Genomic DNA, 18853 nt, shown 5'->3' with positions numbered 1-18853 from the left:
CCGCCCCCCCCAAAAAAAGCACCTCCAAAATCTTCCTCCTTTCCCTCCCTTTCTCCTTCTTTGCCTCCAGTAGCTTATTGGGAGCTTTGTATACACCAGGGAACAAATGAGATAAAGAATCTGAAGACTTGGGAAGAGACTGTAGTTCTTGGGTTTAATAGATTTTTATTGGATAAGGTGGACACTCAAAGGGGTGGATAAAAATCCCTCCATGTCAGGCACTCCAGGATTTTAGGATTTAGGATGTGTCTTAGGGTGTGGAAGGCAGTTTGGGGGTAGCATCAGACCTGGGATCTGGGGCTGAGAGGGGACCAGGGTGTAAGGGACTGTGAGCTTTACATTTGTCAGCTACAGTTCTGCAGTCCCTTGTCTCAGTGCTGTTTGTTTGTGGGTTCTACAGTTCTCTGCTTTTCTCTGTACTTTTCTTGGGGCGGGGGAAGAGCAGCACCTGGATTGAATTAGGATCTTGTACTTGTTTAGTTGGCATATGCCTCTAGCCCCAATTTTTTTTTTTGTGGGTCATGGGACTTGAACTGGGCCTGGGCACTGTCCCTGAGCTCTTCAGCTCAAGGCTACCACTCTACGCTTGAGCCAAGTCCTACTTCCTGTTTCCTAGAGGTTAATCGGAGATAAGAGTTTCAGGTCCTTTTGTGCACAGGCTGGCTTTGAACCTTGATCCTCAGATCTCAACCTCCTGAGTAGCTGGGATTACAGGCATGAACCACTGTGCCCTGCTTCTAGCCCAAGTTTTTGCTGATTATTTTGGAGATGGAATTTCATGAGTTTTTTTTTTTTTGGTTCTGCTTAGGATGACTTTGAACCTCAATTCTTAAGACCTCAGCCACTGACTAACTAGGATTAGAGGTGTGAGCCACTGGTGCCTGGCTTCAGGCTTGGTCTCTTTTCCCCTAATGTTTCTTTTCCTTGCCTTCCTCAGTTCTGGTTTAGGTCAAAGTTCTGATGAAAACTTCAACTTGGAGATTGCCTGGGTGGGTGGCTAGTTGTCCCAGGGGACATTTCCACTTTCCTTCTCCTCCTTCTTCTCCTCCTCCTCCTCCTCCTCCTCCTCGTCTTCCTCCTTCTCCTCAGCCTGGGCATTGTCCCTGAGCTCTTCATCTCATGGCTACTACCCTACCCCTGAGCCAAGCCCCACTTTCCGATTTCTAGAGGTTAACTGGAGATAAGAGTTTCATGTTCTTTTGTGCCTGGGCTGGCTTTGAACCTTGATCCTCAGATCTCAGCCTCCTGAGTAGCTAGGATTACAGGGGTGAGCGACCGTGCCTGTCTCCACTTCCATTCTTGAGATTGCCAGGAAGCCCTGATTAGGTTTGGTACCTCACATTCACTTCTTTCTGGAAGAGCACACTGCAGCCGTGATTGTGAATGGTAGAGCCTTGCCTTCAGAAGGCATAGCGCTCTGAGCTCGAGTGTCTTATTGTGCACAAAGTGGGAAAGATGAGAAATCCTGAGTCCTAAGTGACAGATGGATGGAAATATCCCTAGTGTAGCAAGTGTGGGAAAATGGAGGTCACCGATGTAGTGGAATGGTAGAGAACAGGAGAGCACGTTGCCTGGGGTGGCCTGTGTCCTGGTGTCTGTCCCTCACTACTGTCCCTCTGATGGTCATGACTTCCAACAGGGCCAGACCCACCATTGGGGGGGGCAGGAAATGGGCCCAGTAGCCCACTGGGAAAGGGAAGGCAGGCATGGAAAGGCTTCTCCAGGCCAGGAGTGTGCTGTGCTAATCTGTTCCCTGGGAGGTTCTCAGCTGCCTTCCCTGCCACCCCGAGTGCCTGCTTGTCCCCTCAGCAAGGAGCCTTTTGAGGACCCTAGGGCTCACCTTTCCTTGGATCCCTTGAGAGAGAGTCTTTGGATTCCTGGTTTCTGTCCCTGAGCCCAGGGACACGGCAGGCATTGGGTCAGAAAATCACCCATAGGAACTGATGCTCCTAAAATGGAGAGCTAGAACAAATCAGAACTGGGTGGGGTCTCCAGGGAGAGAGCATGCTTTTCATACTTCCGTTTGACATCTACACTACCAAACATGGGGACAGATAATCCTACTTGATTTGGGGTTCTACTCTGGTTCCCTAATACAAGATTTGGTTTGTTAAGATGCGTTTCTTATAGCCAATGAATATTCAGGTCTTGCCTTTTAATTCACTACACCATTCTATGTCATTTGATTTGAGAATGTAGACCACTAACATCCCAGTGTTAATTGAAAGCTATGCAGTAGTTCCTGCTGTTTTGTTGTTTTGGGAGTGTTTCTTTCCTGCTACTCATTTGCGTCTTGTCTGGTGAGATGTATTTTCTCCATTTTTTTCCCCTGGTTACATTTATTTTTCCCCTTCCTATATGCAGGATTCCTTTGAATACCTTTATGTAGTGCAGTTTTAATGATTATTCATGATGTTATCTGTTGTTTATAAATGTAATTCGTCTTGATCAGTGCCAAAGGTGAGAGAAAGTCCAGGGTCCTTTATTCCTTTCAAGGGCTTGTCCCTAGTGTCTTAATTTTATGTCCCTAGGGCCCATATCTTAAAAGTACCATCAGCTGCCAAGAAACATTGACTGTTTCAGAGAAGGAATCCTGTCAACTTCTCTGTAATACACACAAATTCTGAACTCCAATGCTCACTATTATAAATGGAATTGCTTTGAAAAATTCCTTTTGCATTGATATTTGCTAATGTACATGGATAAAATAATTTTTGCTTTTCAGCTTAGTAAAATTTATTTATTATTTTGGAAAGTGCCCTTGTGTTTTTTTTTTTTGGGGGGGGTTTCCATACATTATATTAAGTTCTCTATGAGTAGAGATAATCTGATTTCTTCCCCTCTCAGTTAGTGACTTTAATACATACCTTATCAAATTGTTCTAGCAGATTTTCAACTACATTTAAACTTTGCAATAGTAAACATTACAAAAGTGTATACCTTTGTAACTGGCTGATGTGGACATTTTGGGCAATAATGCTCCTAAAATATATACCTACAAATGAATACACTACTAGAATGACTGTTTCCACACAACCAAGTTTTTTCTTACGAATTAAGTGTTTTTAATTGAAAGGCTAAACAGTTGTCTAGTAACATTTCTTCCCAAAACCACCATATAAATTTGATAATAACTGAATGTCTGGACAACATATTCAAAGCTGAAAAGATTAAAAATCAGAGGTAAAAGAGTCCTCAGGTTCAATTAAGAGCCCTGTTTCATTCGTACCAGTGATCCTGCGAGGCTCTAGAGGCTACAAGGTACCCCTAAACCCCACGCAGAACATTAACTTCAAGTAGCCTTTTCCAGTTTTCATTTTGGGAATAAAGACATATTTTGCTAATTCTATCAGAAGCCTTGTTTCAACTTGTTATATTTACCATGTCAACTTCTGAATTCTCGACTGAAGTTAACTAGACACAGAGAGAGAAAGCCTAAAATGCTACTTTACACAGAGAGTCGACAACTATTTTAGTCAGAGTAAAGATAAGTGAAGATTTTGCTCAGGCTAGAAGAAACTCAGCCGATAGTCTGGGATCTATATTCAAACTACATAGGCAGATGAAGACAGTATTATGCTAATATAATCAGTATGCTGTTGCACTTGCCTATGGTTTGTCTAACATGAACAGTTCTAGACAGAGGAGTGCAGGTAGTATTTGGGTTTATGGTGTTAGGGACATTCCGTTTCTCTTCTCACCACTGGTTCTCTTTGCATAGCAGGGTGGCTTCTTCTGTCATCGTCTTCTCCTCCCCCTCCCCCTCCCCCTCCTCCTCCTTCTTCTTCTTCTTCTTCTGTAAAAAGTCATTCTTGATGTTGAAGGCTTTGTGACTCTCCTCAGGAGTTTTCCCTTTAATTGTGGTGGCAACAGATGCACAAGTGACATCAAGCAAACTTTTTTTCTTGGTGGGTCATGGGGCTTGAACTCAGCCTGGATGCTATCCCTGAGCTCTTCAGCTCAAGGCTGCTACCCTACCCTCGAGCCTCAGTGCCACTTCCCATTTTCTAGAGGCTAATTGGAAATAAGAGTCTCAGGTTCTTTTGTGCCCAGGCTGGCTTTGAACCTTGATCATCAGATCTCAGCCTCCTGAGTAGCTAGGATTACAGGCGTGAGCCACTGCTCCTGGCTCAAGCAAACTTTTGATGTTTAAGTTGTTTGCAACCAGGATAAGTTCCAAAAGTGTTCCTTCGTCAATTCTTTGCAATTCTTGGTCCCAGACAAGAATATCATCTGTATACTTTTCTTTGTTCTCCTCATCCTCACAATGAGAAGGGTCATGTTTGTGGTGAGTGCACCACCGAATGACCTTTTGGGAAATGGCTGCATTAATATTTGGTAGAGGTGCTGGGTCATCATCTCATTTACCATCGGTTCTCAAATCGTTCAACATGGTCTCGATGGCAATTTCTACATCACCTTCAAATATTTCTCTATCAAAACTTAATTGAAGATGTGGTGTTGGGTCTGAAAAAGATGGCTGGAGGAGGCTGCTGGGAGCCGAGCACCACCTGCACAAGGAGAAGAGAAAGATGGCTAAAGCCATTACCCACAACCAAGTTTTCCAAATTAAATAGCATAGGTGATAAATGCAATAGTGGCAGAACTCTGGAAACCAAGTGACTTGGAGCTGCCTGTGATTTGAAATAGGACGAGTGAGGAGACACTATGGTTGGAGTGCACAGTGCGTTATGAACCCATTTGCACTCTCATAATATCATGCTGGTTAAGTGGCTCTGTCTTCATCCCCTTCCTATTTCACTTCTTTTCTTTCCATCATCCACTAAGTACAATGTTTCAGTTAATCGTATGCCTTCAGTCCTCCTCACGCAGCCTTTTTTTCTTTTTTCTTTTTGGTCAGCTATCGGACTTGAATTCAGGGCCTGAGCATGGTCGTTTTGCTCAAGACTAGTGGTCTATCACTTTGAACCATAGACCATTTCTAGCTTTGTGGTGGTTAATTAGAGATAAGAGTCTCACTGGAACTTTTCTGCCCAGGCTGGCTTTGAACCGTGATCCTCAGATCTCGGCCTCCTAAATTGCTAGGATTACAGATGGAAGCCACTGGTGCCTTGGCCATTTTTTCAAACCACGACTTCTCAAAAACTGTTAACAGTCCAACATCGATGACTCAATATTTGGTCTTGGAGATATAAACATAACTACATAGACATAAAAATCTATGATGGGCTATATACTCTATAGACATAATGTTTTATTATATATATTAATATGTACCTATGACATACAAACCCTCAGCTTAATTTTAATTATGTTCTAAAATTTACGTGCCAGTGATTATATATAGAGATTCCCTTCTTGAATACTTGTTTGTTAAACATGACATTTGAAATATGATGTAAAACCAATGTTAATAAATTCTTTAATAAAAAACTGTTGAGCCGTATCAATGTACTGAAATTGATTCTCTATTCTCACCGATCATCTGAAATCCTGGTGGAGGGGCTTTCAGGAGACAAGGCTCAGGATGAAGCACAGTTCTGCAAGGGTAGGATGTTTGCTTCCTAGGTCTGAGATAGGAATGTGGTTTACTTGGTTTTATTCCTTGTCAATCAACTTTAGATAGCAAAGTCTAAACATGTACCTTATAGAAGGGCATACACAATTCCCTCAGGGAAGAAGGTCAATTGTAAGTCCATTATCAACTATACATGAGTGACAATGCCATTCATTATAAGAAAGAGCACTGCTTGCTGTGCAGTTTTTTTCCCCAGTCCTGGGCTTGAGCTCAGGGCCTGAGCACTGCCTTTGGGTTTTCTCAAGGTTACCGTTCTACCCTTTGAGCCACAGCACCCCGTCTGGCTTTTTTCTATGTATGTGGTACTCAGGAATTGAACTCAGGTTTTTGTGCCTGCTAGGCAAGCACTCTACCACTAGGCCAAACCCCTGGCCCTGTGCAGTTTTTTTTTTAATGTGTTTTTTTCTCTTTTGTTGATCATGGGGCTTGAACTCAGGGCCTGGGTGCTGTCCTTGAATGGTTTTACTCATGGCTAGCACTCTACCACTTTGACCTATATACAGCTCCACTTCTGGTTTTCTGGTGATTATGAGAATGGTTGGAGATAAGATTATTGTAGACTTTCCTGCCCGGGCTGGTATCAAACTGTAATTTTCAGATCTCAGCCTCCAGAGTAGCTAGGATTATAGATATGAGCCATCAGTACCTGGCTATGCAATTCTTTTAAAATATATTATTGCTGTGATCAAAATGTTGTGCAGAAGGGTTACAGTTTCCAGACCCTGATCTCTTGAGCATGTTTGGAAGGAGGACTAAGGGAGCTTTCTGTGGGGTAAAGACTATTCTGACAGAGGATAGAGAGAAGGCTGAGGAGAATGTAGGCAGAAGTGGGCTGTTCCAAAGGGGAAATGGGAAAATTAGTTGGAGGACATTGGTTTGTGGAGGTGGGAGGTGTGATGGGCAGGCATCCCTCAAACCTTAGAGAAAATCACTACAGGGAGTAAGTGGAGGGGAAGTGGACAGAGAAGGAGAGAGATCAAACCCCATAAATTACGGTACAAAATGGCTAGGCCAACACAGACCCAGCCCCTCCACTCAGATCAGTGCTTGTCCATCCTCCTCTAGAAACTCACCTTGGAAGAGGTATTAGGGTCTCTTGCATCCCTCATCCCTCACTCTACATGCCCACCACACAGACCATCCATGGCTGCCACCAGTTTCTAGCACTAGATCCAAGCCTGGCCATACAAAGTCCCTGACCCTAAACTTACCAGTGTTCTTACCCTGGTAGATGCAGACACAGATGCTACCATGTCTATTCTGGGCTACTGGACAAAATTTTGGATGGCAACTATGTAGACAAAACACTTGTGGAAACGAGAGACGGTGTGGTGTGATTTACACAGTGTATGCTGTTGTCTAATGGTATAGAGAGCCCAGAGCAGATGGAAACTGTGCATACTCTCAGCTCACTCACTTGCAGAGGAAAACGGTTTAATTTGGATGAAGGAATGGAATTGGTGGCCGGTTTTGTTTTTGTCTAGAGTGGGGCCTGAATTTGAGGCCTGAGTGCTATCCCTGAGCTTTCTGTGCTCAAAAGTAGTGCTCTATCTGTTGGTGGGAGTGCAAACTCGTTCAACCACTATGGAAAGCAGTATGGCAGTTCCTCAAAAGAGCTCCCCTATGACCTAGCAATTCCGCTACTGGGCATTTACCCAGTCATCCAGAAACAAGGACAGACTAAAGCCACTAGCACAATGATGTTCATTGCAGCACTATTTACCATAGCAAAGATATGGAACCAACTCAGATGTCCCTCAGTTGGTGAGTGGATCAACAAGATGTGGTATTTATACACAATGGAATTCTATGCTGCTGTCAGAAAGAATGACATCGCCCCATTTGTAAGGAAATGGAAAGACTTTGAAAAATAATATTAAGTGAAGTAAGCCAGACTCAAAGGAACGTAGGCCCAATAGTCTCCCTCATTTGTCATAATCAGTAGAAACCTTGGGCTCTCCTAGCAGATATTTACAATAGAACAAAATCTAGAGACATTAGGCCAAATAGTACGACATTAAGGTAAGGAACTCCAGGATAAGGAAACAAAAGCCATCTAATGAGTGACTGTTGTCCTTAATGTACTATGTTATCTCTCATCTCTTTTGCCATCCCTTGGTTATCTCATATTGTTACAATTTTTCACCTTGTTATCTGATATATTTTATATATGCTTAATTAGTTATTTGAAATTGGATAGGGAAGGGGGAAATCAAGATAAGCGGGGGAGGGTGGGAGGGAAATGGGGACCATGTCATGAGAAAGGGTATCAATGTTTGTGAAGTTATGCACCTTCTATCTGGTGAATATAATGTAACCCTTCTATTAATCACAATAAAAAATTTGAAAAAAAAAGTAGTGCTCTATTACTTTGAGCCATAGTTCCACTTCCAGTTTTCTGTTGGTTCACTAGAGATAAGAGCCTCATGGACTTTCCTGCTGGCTTTCAATCTTGATCCTCTGATCTCTGCTTCCTGACTAGCTAGAATTACAGGGGTGAGCCACCAGTGCCTGGCTGCCTATTTTTGTCTAGAAAGACAGCGTCATTTCAGATCCTGCTGGAAAAGAGGATGGGGGACGGGGGGATGTGGCACAGAAACTAAATCAAGGGCTAGCACTATCTGTGGCAGTCTCAGGAAGCAGCTTTAACAATTGTAGTGGTGTGGATTTGTGTTTTAAGAGAATTGAGGGCACTGAAGTTTAAGTCCATGTATAGTGATGGTGAATGTGTCTGGAGTGAATAATTACATTGGGTTTTCCTAGAAAACATATTTCTTCATACATAGCCCAAAAGGTACCCCCTCCCAAAAAGTTAGTTTTGGTATCCATTATTGTCTCCAGTACAATGTAAGCATCTGACCCTAGCTAACCTCCAGCATAAGCAGGGTCACTGTTTGGAGACTGAATGTGAATGGGGGAAACTGTGACGATGTGGATGCATACATATTAGTAGTGTGTGTGTGTGTGTGTGTGTGTGTGTGTGTACTGGAGATTGAACTCAGGGCCTCGTGCTGCCCTGAGCTTTCTGCTCAAGGTTAGTGCTCTACCACCTACCTGAGCCACAATTCTACTTCTGGATTTTTAGTGATTAATTGGAGATAAACGCCACATGGACTTTCCTGCCCCTGCTGACTTTAAGCTGTTATCCTCAGCCTCCTGAGTAGCTAGGATTACAGGTGTGAGCCAACCAGTGCCAGGCTAGTAGGACTTATTTTTGTTGGTCGTGGGGCTTGAACTCTGGGCATGGGGGCTGTCCCTGAGCTCAAGGCTACCACTCTACCCGTTGAGCCACAGTTCTACTTTCAGTTGTCTGGTGGTTAATTGAGATGAGTCTCACTGCCTTTAAAGCCTGGGCTGGCTTTGAACTGCGATCTTCAGATCTTGGCCTCCTGAGTAGTTAGGATGACAGGTGTGAGCCACCATGTCCGATTAATAGGGTTTATTTTTTTGGCCATATTTTTATTCTGTATACATGCTAGAAAACTTTAAAAAAGTTAACTGTCAAGAAAGTATATAGTGTTATAATACAATGGCACGTTTCATATTTTATTTTAAATTGGTTGCTTATTACCCATTTCAAACCATTCATAGCAAAATGTTCCCTATGGATAATTAAAAATTATCTATTTTAACAATAAACAATTCAAAATTAATAAGAATTAACCATGTTAATAAGGCTTATTTTCTAAAAATGTGCAAAGATTAGTAATTTATTGAGGTAAACTTACCCATTCCAAAAATGATTCTGGTTCTGAAACAGAGGCTAATCAAACTACCTAGACTCCTAAATTGTCATTTCAAAGCCATGACACTTAAGATTCAAATGGCGCTTTATAAAAATGATAAATAGCAATTATATAAAAATTAATTCATATAAATTATCAATAAATTAAAAATAATTAAAATAGTGAACATTATTAGTTCATATTTTTAGTTCTTCATAGAGAACATAAGGTAGATCCCCAGTGGACAGGGATGGTTCTGTCCTGACCATAGGAAGGAATGCTCATACACTCAAATCTTAGCTGCTGTGTTTTACAGGTAGCGAACAGCTCTCACCCTGTGCTCCAGGAAATCCTCAAGCCTGCGCAGGATGAAATGAATCACCATGCCTTTCTGCCATTCTTTCTGTGACTGCAGCTTGTTCAACAGCTCAGCATTTGCAGTTGTGCTAGGCCAGACTATTTCATCTTGATTTGTCTCTTCTTTCAGGAGTTCCACCACAGATTCGGTACTGTTTATCACATCTTCAGCTTTCTGGCCATCATTCCTCTGAAACTTGTCCCGGAAGTACCTTCAGTGGATCTGGAACTGCAGAAGCCCAGAGATGATTTTCACTAGGTGGCTATCCTTCTTAAATCCAGTTTGGAAGCCTCCCTCTTCTGGTGTCATCTTTGGAACTTTCAGCCTGTTTTCTGACATTGCATTTTCGTTTTGGACACATGCTGTCTCATTTTTTTGGCCAGTCGTGGGCTTGAGCTCAGGGCCTGAGCACTGTCCTTGGACTTTCTCAAGGTTAGAACTCTACCACTTGAGCCTCAGCACCATTTCTGCCTTTTTTCTATGTATGTGGTACCGAGGAATTGAACCCGGGTCCTCGTGCATGCTAGGCAAGCACTCTACCACTAGGTCAAACTCCCGGCCCCAATAAGGCTTATTTTTAAGGGTTAGAATTCCCGTAGTTCCAGATCATTTTTTCCCCCAAATCTTTAAACTTTTTATTTAAAAAAGAGCATGCCAATATAGTAACAAAATTTGGCTAGAATCAAATCCAGTCTCTCAAGCATGGTTTCTTTTAATTGAGCACTAACTCCTCTAGAGGATGCAATGTGTATAATAGCAGCACACACAGATCCTGGTGGAACATAAGAATCTTGGAGACTGAGGAGACAGTGGCAATTTAGCTTGGCTTGAGTGGGTAGAGAGCGCCTTTGAATCCTGTCATGTGCTTTCAAGTTTGTCCCCCTTAAGCACAACAGTTTATAGGGGTTGGATTGACTTTACCTGACAAGCCAAAGGCTTTGCCATTTCTATTCTGCTCCTCTCCATCTTACTCTTACCTCGTGTCCACATCAACTAATGTTCCAGAAGAACTTATGAAAAAAATGCCATGGGTTTATTGTCACTCTGTGTCCTTGTAGCTTCCTCCAAGTATTTGTAAAGAGTTTTTTTCTGATGACATGCAAAGAATAGGAATCAGGCTTCTTCCATTTTCCCACACTGGTAGGGTCACCAGAAATCCTGTGCAACCAATTAACCTTAGCCAACAGGTCTGGCATTAGAAGATTTCAACCAAGACATAAATACAATGAACTTGATTAAAAAAACGTTTTATTAAAGTGACAGTGAGATACACTAAAAGAACACAGTGGTTGCATACATGGCTCCAGAGCATAGCAATAGGAAAGAGAAGCAAAACTCCTGTAGTCACCATGGAAGTCTCTAGGGTTAGGTAGCCACTGGGTAATTGTTACCCAGGTGGCTAAGTGGTCCTCATCATTATTACATGCCTTGTTCAGGACATCAGCCCTCAGGGCCCAGTACTATACATGCATTCCCAGTCCAATCAGAGAATTCCAACTCATTAACTAGGATTGATTGGCTGTCTGCTGAATCTGACATATAGTTTCAGGGCCTGGATTCCATCTGTTTAACTTTGCTCATTATTTCAGAATCAGGGGCCGGGCATTGTGGAATAAAATAGATCTGGGGTCTGCGTGTCTATGTGAAGAATACAGAATCCTTAGTAGATCTCTTCAACTACTTAACATGCTTCTTTCTCTACTTTCATCAGGATCTATGAGTACAGCTAGAGACAGTAGTGTGATTGGGTGATATACAGGGCTGGGGCAGGAACCAGCTTCGGTTTTCAACTGCTTGTACAACACACCCGACAATGGGGTTCATATGCACACACTGGTCCAGACCCAGGTTTAAACTGTAGGGATTTTCAGAGTTCTGCCCAGGACCCAAGGCTGCCATGTTCTAGTTTCGATACTTATGTGGGCTGTACTTCTTCACTCCAAGGCCAGTTTAGTGCTCTGATAAGGAGTTACCTCCACTCCTGTGTCATCCTTCCCGTTCTTGTATGACCTGGATGATAGCAATCACAGGCATTTTTTTGGTCAGTCATGGGGCTTGAACTCTGGGCCTGGGTGCTGTCCCTGAGCTCTTCAGCCCAAGGATACCACCCTACCCCTGGGCCTGCACACTGTTCCTGAGCTCTGCAGCTCAAGGCAATCCCTCTACAGCGTCAGGCAATTTTGTTTTTGACGTAAGTCTCCACGTCCATTCCTAAATGCTCTCAACTTACCTGTGGCGGGTGGGATCCTGGCTGGTCACTGCAAGGCATGTCCATGTGTTATGTCATGGCTCCTCTTCTCTGAGCCTCAGCCCTGTGTTCCCTCCCTGTTTGGCTTGCCATGTATGAGCGATGAGTAAGTTCCTAGGCAAGTACTGCACTCTGCGATGGAGAGATTCTATACTCAGATTGTCCAATCTCTTGTGCCCAACACTAACCCTGGCGTCTGCCCAGGATCTGATCCAAGGTTGGGAGGAGATGGGTGGGTTTTGCCAGTTGTGGGGCTTGAACTCAGGGCTTGGGAACTGTCCCTGAACTGTTCTGCCCAAGGCTAGTGCTCTATCACTTGAACCAAAGCTCTACTTTTGGCTTTCTGGGTTTTTTTTTTCTTGCCAGTCCTGGGCTTGGGATCAGGGCCTGAGCACTGTTGTTGGGTTTTCTCAAGGCTAGAGCTCTACCACTTGAGCCCCAGCACCACTTCTGGCTTTTTGCTATGTATGTGGGTTTTCATGCATGCTAGGCAAGCACTCTACCACTAGGCCAAGCTCCCGGTCCCTTGGCTTTCTGGTGATTAGTTGGAATGAAGAGTCTCATGGACTTTCTCCTGCTTGGGCAGGCTTTGAACCTCGATCCTCAGATCTCAACCTCCTGAGTAACTAGAATGACAGGTGTGAGCCACCAGGGCCCAGATCATTTCCTTCCTTGTTATTGTCATCATTTCTGGACAGGGTGCTGAGCCTGGCAGGCTCATCTAGGCCTAGCTATCCACCTCATTGTTTAATCTGCAGTACCTGGACCTTGTATATGTGGCTCAGGGAGTGCTTTAGAGGAAGAACAGATCATTCCTGACAGCACCATGCATTAGATGGCTTCCTTGTCCTTGAGTAACTATGTCTTTGCCACCCAATGTGCAAGCTACTTCAGGGCTGTTCTCTTTCTATATAAGGTAATTTAAACAAGTAACCTTAAACAGTCAGAATCTTGTTTTTCCATATTTCACACATTCACATTTTACATATCCAGTAGATATGTGCTTAGAACAGTGAAAAGATTCACGCCCTCTTGTGGGCAGCTGCTTAATAAGCCTGGCTTGTGTGTGTGTGTGGGGGGGGGTGGTAGGTGAGAATCTGTCCTTGATCTCCAGATATGTGTGCACCCAAGGCTGAGTTTCAGGGTGACACAGTTGGAAACAAGAGTGTTTGTGACGAGTGGGTGTGAGAAGTGGAGAGATTTCCATCAGCTGCTGCCTCTCATTTGGTTAAGTTTCCAAAGAGTCCATTCTTGTTGAAGGCCTTGAAGTCTTTAGAGCCTAAGGAGGGCCTGAGAATCCAGGGGAAAGAGCAGGGAGCTATTGAATATGCCAATGTGAACTTAAACTAGAATAGCGAGGAAGAGAGTGCCGCTCTATAATCACTGTTTGCGTTTCTAAAGGTTTCACAGAAACTTTTTCATTTTTTTTGAAGAGTCCACAAGTAAAGAGGAAGACTGTGTTGGTCGATAGCACACACCAGCTTGAATCCCAGGGAATTCAGCGTGAGAACAGTCATGTTTCTCCTGCTGCTTTGAGTCCTAGGGGATGAAGTGAGAAAGAAGAGGAAATGGAACATAGAAAAGAAAAATGAGCAGAGGAAAGGCAAAGGAAGCAAAACCAAGAAGAAAAGAGATGGAAGACTCCCACCTAATTTAGTGACAGTAGAAAGAGGATTTGTCTTCAAGAGTATTGAATATACATTTGTATACTATTTTTCCTTGACATTTTTTTTTACAAAGATTCACTTTTCTGTGCTCTTGCCCCAGCCAAGACCAGCAACTTGGGGTTTGACTGTGCAATGTTTTTGAGAAATAAGTCCCAATGATTCTCTGACCCCCCTCACCCCGACTTTGGCACCAACTAATGTCTTAGAACACTTAACTTTTTCCTCTCATAAATTATCTGAAGTAGAGAGGTCTAGAAGAAACACAATTTATTCTTAGCCCTTTGGAACTGAGTAGTCCAAGTTTAAAGCTTCTGGTCTAGTGAAAGCTTCTCTTCTGAGTTTTCCCATGGCAGAATGCATTCTGACAGCGGATGAGACAGGATTCTCTCAAAACTTCAACCGTGGAGACAAAGCTGTGCTGGCATGGGCCAGAGAATGGTGAGAGGTTATCATTTTTCTGTCTTTCCTACCTCTCCTGGATTACAGGGCACTTGCTATGGCTGGTGGGTATTAAGTACATTTTCTCTGGTATCACTGTGTGTTCCAGGACCCTAGAGAAGTCAGGGCCTTTGTCAGCCTCCATACCTCATCCAAGCCGAGGTCTTTAATTTTCTCTCATTTGTGAGGCCTGTATCCAGCTTCCCGGCCAAGTAGCAGTGCTAAAGTGTTGTAGGAAGGGCTTGCTCGGCTTGCTGTACATCAGCCAACCATCGCTGTGCCACCGCTTGATTTCTTGGAATTGAGCACACCCAGGATAGAGTCTGAGCATCAGGACCAAACCATAGTTGCTACTCTCAGATCAATGTACCAGACTGTGCTAATGTTTTTCTGGCTTCAGCCAAGTTCCTATATGTTCAGAGACCTCAGATCTGCCCAGTAACCTTCTCTCCTAGCCCATTCATGGCCTGTTGCAAACCCAGGCCCAACCCATTTATGGATGTGGGTTCAGGACCTTGCCTTATTTGCAGATCAAAGGGGATTGGGCAAGTCATGTGACTTCTAAATGTGTGTTCCTCATCTCTAATGGTCCAGAAGACATATAATGTTGATAGAACGATAGAATATGTTTGAATTACCTAAGATAACAAAATGCCTAAGACAGCCACTCTACCTACGGAGTCAGTTGTAGTTGTCCTCTGTGGAAGATCACGTGGCTCCAGCCCATGACAAATGTTCCTGGTCTAGGAAGTGATCCATTCATTTCTTGGAATGGAAAGGCTTCTTTCAAGGATTTTTGTTTTTGTATTGCAAAAGAATATGGTATTTAACAGTAGACAAGGAGAAAGCAAACGGGTATATTTAAGGAGGAATAAAAGCTAGCAGGGAAGTTGGGGAGGGGGGGGAAGTGAAGCCAGTGCTAATACCAGAGAGTCATGGAGCTAGTGATTGCCTCTTGGAGAGGAGGGAATGTCACAAATGTCACTCTCTGGTCGCAGTGATGCAATTGGAGGGCCGCAAAAGTATGTTGGAGTGACCACTTTTCTTGTTACAGGAGAAAGGCACTACGGGCCTTGAGAGAGAAGTGTAGGCATGAGGAGAGAGTGTGTTGAGATGAGACCACAGAGGTTCAGGAGCAGCAGGAGTCCCAATTCTCATCTCAACTCTTTTTTCTTAGCTACAAGCAAACTTCGAGGGAGGGCAACAGGAAAATAGACAAAAAGGATACATTTCAAAGAGTAGGAGACCAAAAATTAGGGAGCACTTAAGCAGTTTTGGTTGTTGCACTAAGGTAAGTACATCCAGGGACTTCTGTCTTTTGACAGCAATGAATGCAAAAGGTGAACCGCTCACCACCCCGTGTCTTTCAGCCAGTGGTTTCCCACTGGCTTAATTCATGCTTCAAGCACACAGTCACATCTGCTTTGGCCAGGCACAGTTCACACAGGGCTTCCACTAAACAGCATATAATTACTTTCCCAGTCTCACTCTGTTTCTCTGTTTTCTTTTGGCAGTGCTAGGGGATTGAATTCAGGGCCCCAGTCTTAAAAAAATATTATTAAATAGTTCTACAAAGAGGTTACAATTCCATAAGTCAGGTTATGAGTACAATAGCTTCTTGGTCAACGTTACCTCTTCTTTCTTTCTCCCCTCTCCCATTCTTACCCTCCAGTTATGTAATAAAGTTTGTACACCACACACATAGAAGGCAAACACTGTACCACTTGAGATAAGATCCTAGTCCTTTTAGTTTTACAGATATGCTCTTACTTTGGCCTAAGCATATCCAGACTATAATACCCCCACATCTGCCTCTCAAGGATCTAGGACCATAGGTATTTACCACCACACCTAAGTTAATATTGAGATAGGGTCTTGCTAACTTTTGCCTAGCTGGCCTCGAACTGGGATCGTCCTTATCTTTGTTACCCAAGTAGTTGGGATTACAGTTAGGAGACACCTGACCTTTCATTTTTTTCATTCTTTCTCTCCTTGTTCACGACTCCTTGGTTTGGCTCTTCCCTTCTCTTTTTTCTTCTTCTTTACATTTTCTATAATTCTCAGGCTGAAGGACTTGGTCTTACCCAGGGCAGTTGGCAGACAGTGGTGTGCCAGCAAGAGATAGGAGAGGTCCTGGTAAATGGATCCTCAGGTGATTTCCTCAAGTGCAAACATCAGACAGTGCATAGAAGCAAACAGGTTTGTTAGGAACTCACTGTCACTTTAAGCCTCCTGATTGGCCCAAAGATCATTGTAGGGCCCTTGAGCGTTGTTACATATATAATGTCCATAAACATGTCTCCTCTGCTTTGACATTTCACTACTGCCTGAGCCCAGACTGTACCAGTAAGTGGGACTAAGCAGGCAGGCAGACAGCTGGGTCTGGGATTAAAAGAGCTGAGGCCCATTCTGATGAAGGACCAGCAGATCCAGAACAGTTGCTCTGAGTACCCAACATAGAATTATTCTTGTTCCAAGTGGCTCTTGCCTTTCTCTTCAGAAATACTATGATGACAGCGATTTCTCTGTATCTTGGGTCCATTGGAAGCAGCGAGGGCTTCAGTGAACTGGAAGAGGAGACAGGTGAATGTGTTGGGGACTGATGGGGGACAAAGAAAAGGAGTACAGGTTGCTATTGCTTGCTTAGCTTTCTTTCCAGCCAAATCAAAAAAGCTCCAGCCAAATGCAGTGGTCACTGGTGTGTGTGTGTGTGACAATAAAAGTGCAGATAAGAGGAAAGAAGCATTTAAGGAAAATTTCCCCAGGAGCCCCAGCTCATCCCACAGGCTCTGTTGCTCCAGTCTCTCCCCAGCTACTGTAATTACAAGGAGACTCCATAGGAGGGTGGAAGGACCATCATGTGAATGACTTCCAGGAGTCAGCACATTGTATCTTTGGCGGAGGTGCCACCAGGTGCTTTTTACTCTCCGTCTACAGGAAAAGCCTCGCCTGTCCACTCGCATCTCCCATCATGAACAGGGAGCGTGGTTTGTGATTCAGTGGGTTGGGAGGTATTTCTGTCTCCCATTGTTGAAGTGAGAAGTTGAGACAGTGAGGCAGGAAGTAGTGAGCCCTTTCTCACCACCCACCCAACCCAGATTTACCTTTCTGGGGATTCTCAGCTCATCTCCCAGGGGATACCATGGGATTTAAGACAAGCTGGGATTGGCTAAGCCTCTTAGGAGCCCTTCAGAGACCTGCATTCTCTCTTGGCAGTATTTCTCTATCTAAAGATAGCTATTATCTTGGTGTTCGGGTAAAGGCTAGAGATAGGGGAAGGGGGGGCATGGTTCCACCCTACTTATCAGATTTCCTGTTCCTCAGGGTACTCGGGTGTGTGGGCTGGGCCATTCCATCCTCAGTTTGAGAAACCCTTCTCTCCTGCCTTGTTGGGCCACCATTAGGGGAGCAGTCCTTGAAGGGTGCCCAGGAGAGTGTCTGAAGCCCTTTGTTCCTAGAAGACATTTAACAGTCTCTCTCTCTGTCCATAGAGAGCTTCCTCAGTAGAGTGAAGAAGTCCCCGAGCTCTGGAACCTAAGCAGTGAGAAGATCCAAAGTCAGCTTCCAGGACTTATTAGCCTTTTGGATTCTGCTGACTCACTCTGTTGAGCCTTCCTCTTTCATCTCTGAATCTCCTTCCTCATCTCTGCATCTTCCCTGCGAGTCTTAATCCTGTATCTGCGTTGCAGATTCCTGTACTGTCACCGACTGAAACAGCAACAAGGATTCCTGGGACTCAAGAGAAGCTGGCGATTCTGGAGCAATTAGAAGCTCATGTCAGCTTGTCCTCCCGGAAAGCAATGGCCTCTGTACATCCTCCAACTTTGTTAACTTGGTGATCACTCATGCTAACTTATTCATGTTAAGGACTAGTTTAATTGTGGGAAGATATAGTCTGTCTGTCTGTCTGTCTATCTATCTATCTATCTATCTATCTATCTATCTATCTATCTATCTATCTACCATATGTATACTGTTTACTGTTATACCCTGTGAAGCCTCAGTTTAGTGATGCTTCATTGTGTAGGTTAAGGATTAGTTTAATTGTATAACTTCATAAGTAGATTCTGTATTTTTATGTTAGATGTGACTGTATTCAATAATAGTCACTTGCTACCAGTTGCTTCAAACGATTTTCTCTGTAAAATGAAACTCATCATAGGAAAACTCCCTAAACAAAGGTGAAACTAATGTTAGTAAATCAATCTTCTTGGTAACTGACTTGCCTCTACTTTCACTCTTTCCCCATTCCCATCACTTCATATCAAGTGAACACAGTTCTGCCAAGTCAGCACTTATCATCTGTCCTTAGGTCAGTGTCTCAGGATTTTCCCCCTGAAGTCTCATTATTCCTCTGGAAGGCAACAGAGTTACCTCCTATGGTCTTCTAGGACAACTTGCAGGGAAGATATCAGCAGGTGAAGAGCCAGCTATCTTAATACATGCCCCAGGACCTTGCCTCCCACATGTAAAAATAATTCTTCAGAGGAGGTTATGGTTCGGCTATGACATGTCCCCTGAACAAGTCTCTTGTGTGGAAGGCTTGGTTCTTTCACATCCTCATGACTGAAGCATGAGGATGCCCTTTTCATCAATGGATTAATCCAGTGATGAGATCATAAATGAAATGGGCCATTTGGAGGTGGTGTCTACTTATTGTAGGAGCAAGTTCCTGGGGAGTTTCTGTAAAGGGTGTCCCTGGATACTTCTGCTTCCTGGCTACCATGAGGTAAGCAGCTTTCTTACCCCACCTCCCCTCCCCCTCCCCCTCCTGCTTTTCCTAGTCACAGAGCAACAGAGCTAAAAATTGGGACTATGGACTGAAACCCCTGCATGTGTAAGCCAAAATAAATCATTCCTCTTTTAAGTTGTCTTCTC

This window comes from Megascapheus bottae, chromosome 28 (genome assembly GCF_031878675.1).
Source record: "Megascapheus bottae isolate mThoBot1 chromosome 28, mThoBot2.hap1, whole genome shotgun sequence".
Classification (NCBI taxonomy): domain Eukaryota; kingdom Metazoa; phylum Chordata; class Mammalia; order Rodentia; family Geomyidae; genus Megascapheus; species Megascapheus bottae.
The sequence above is the reverse complement of the archived record's forward strand: the minus strand, read 5'-3'. Positions refer to the sequence as shown.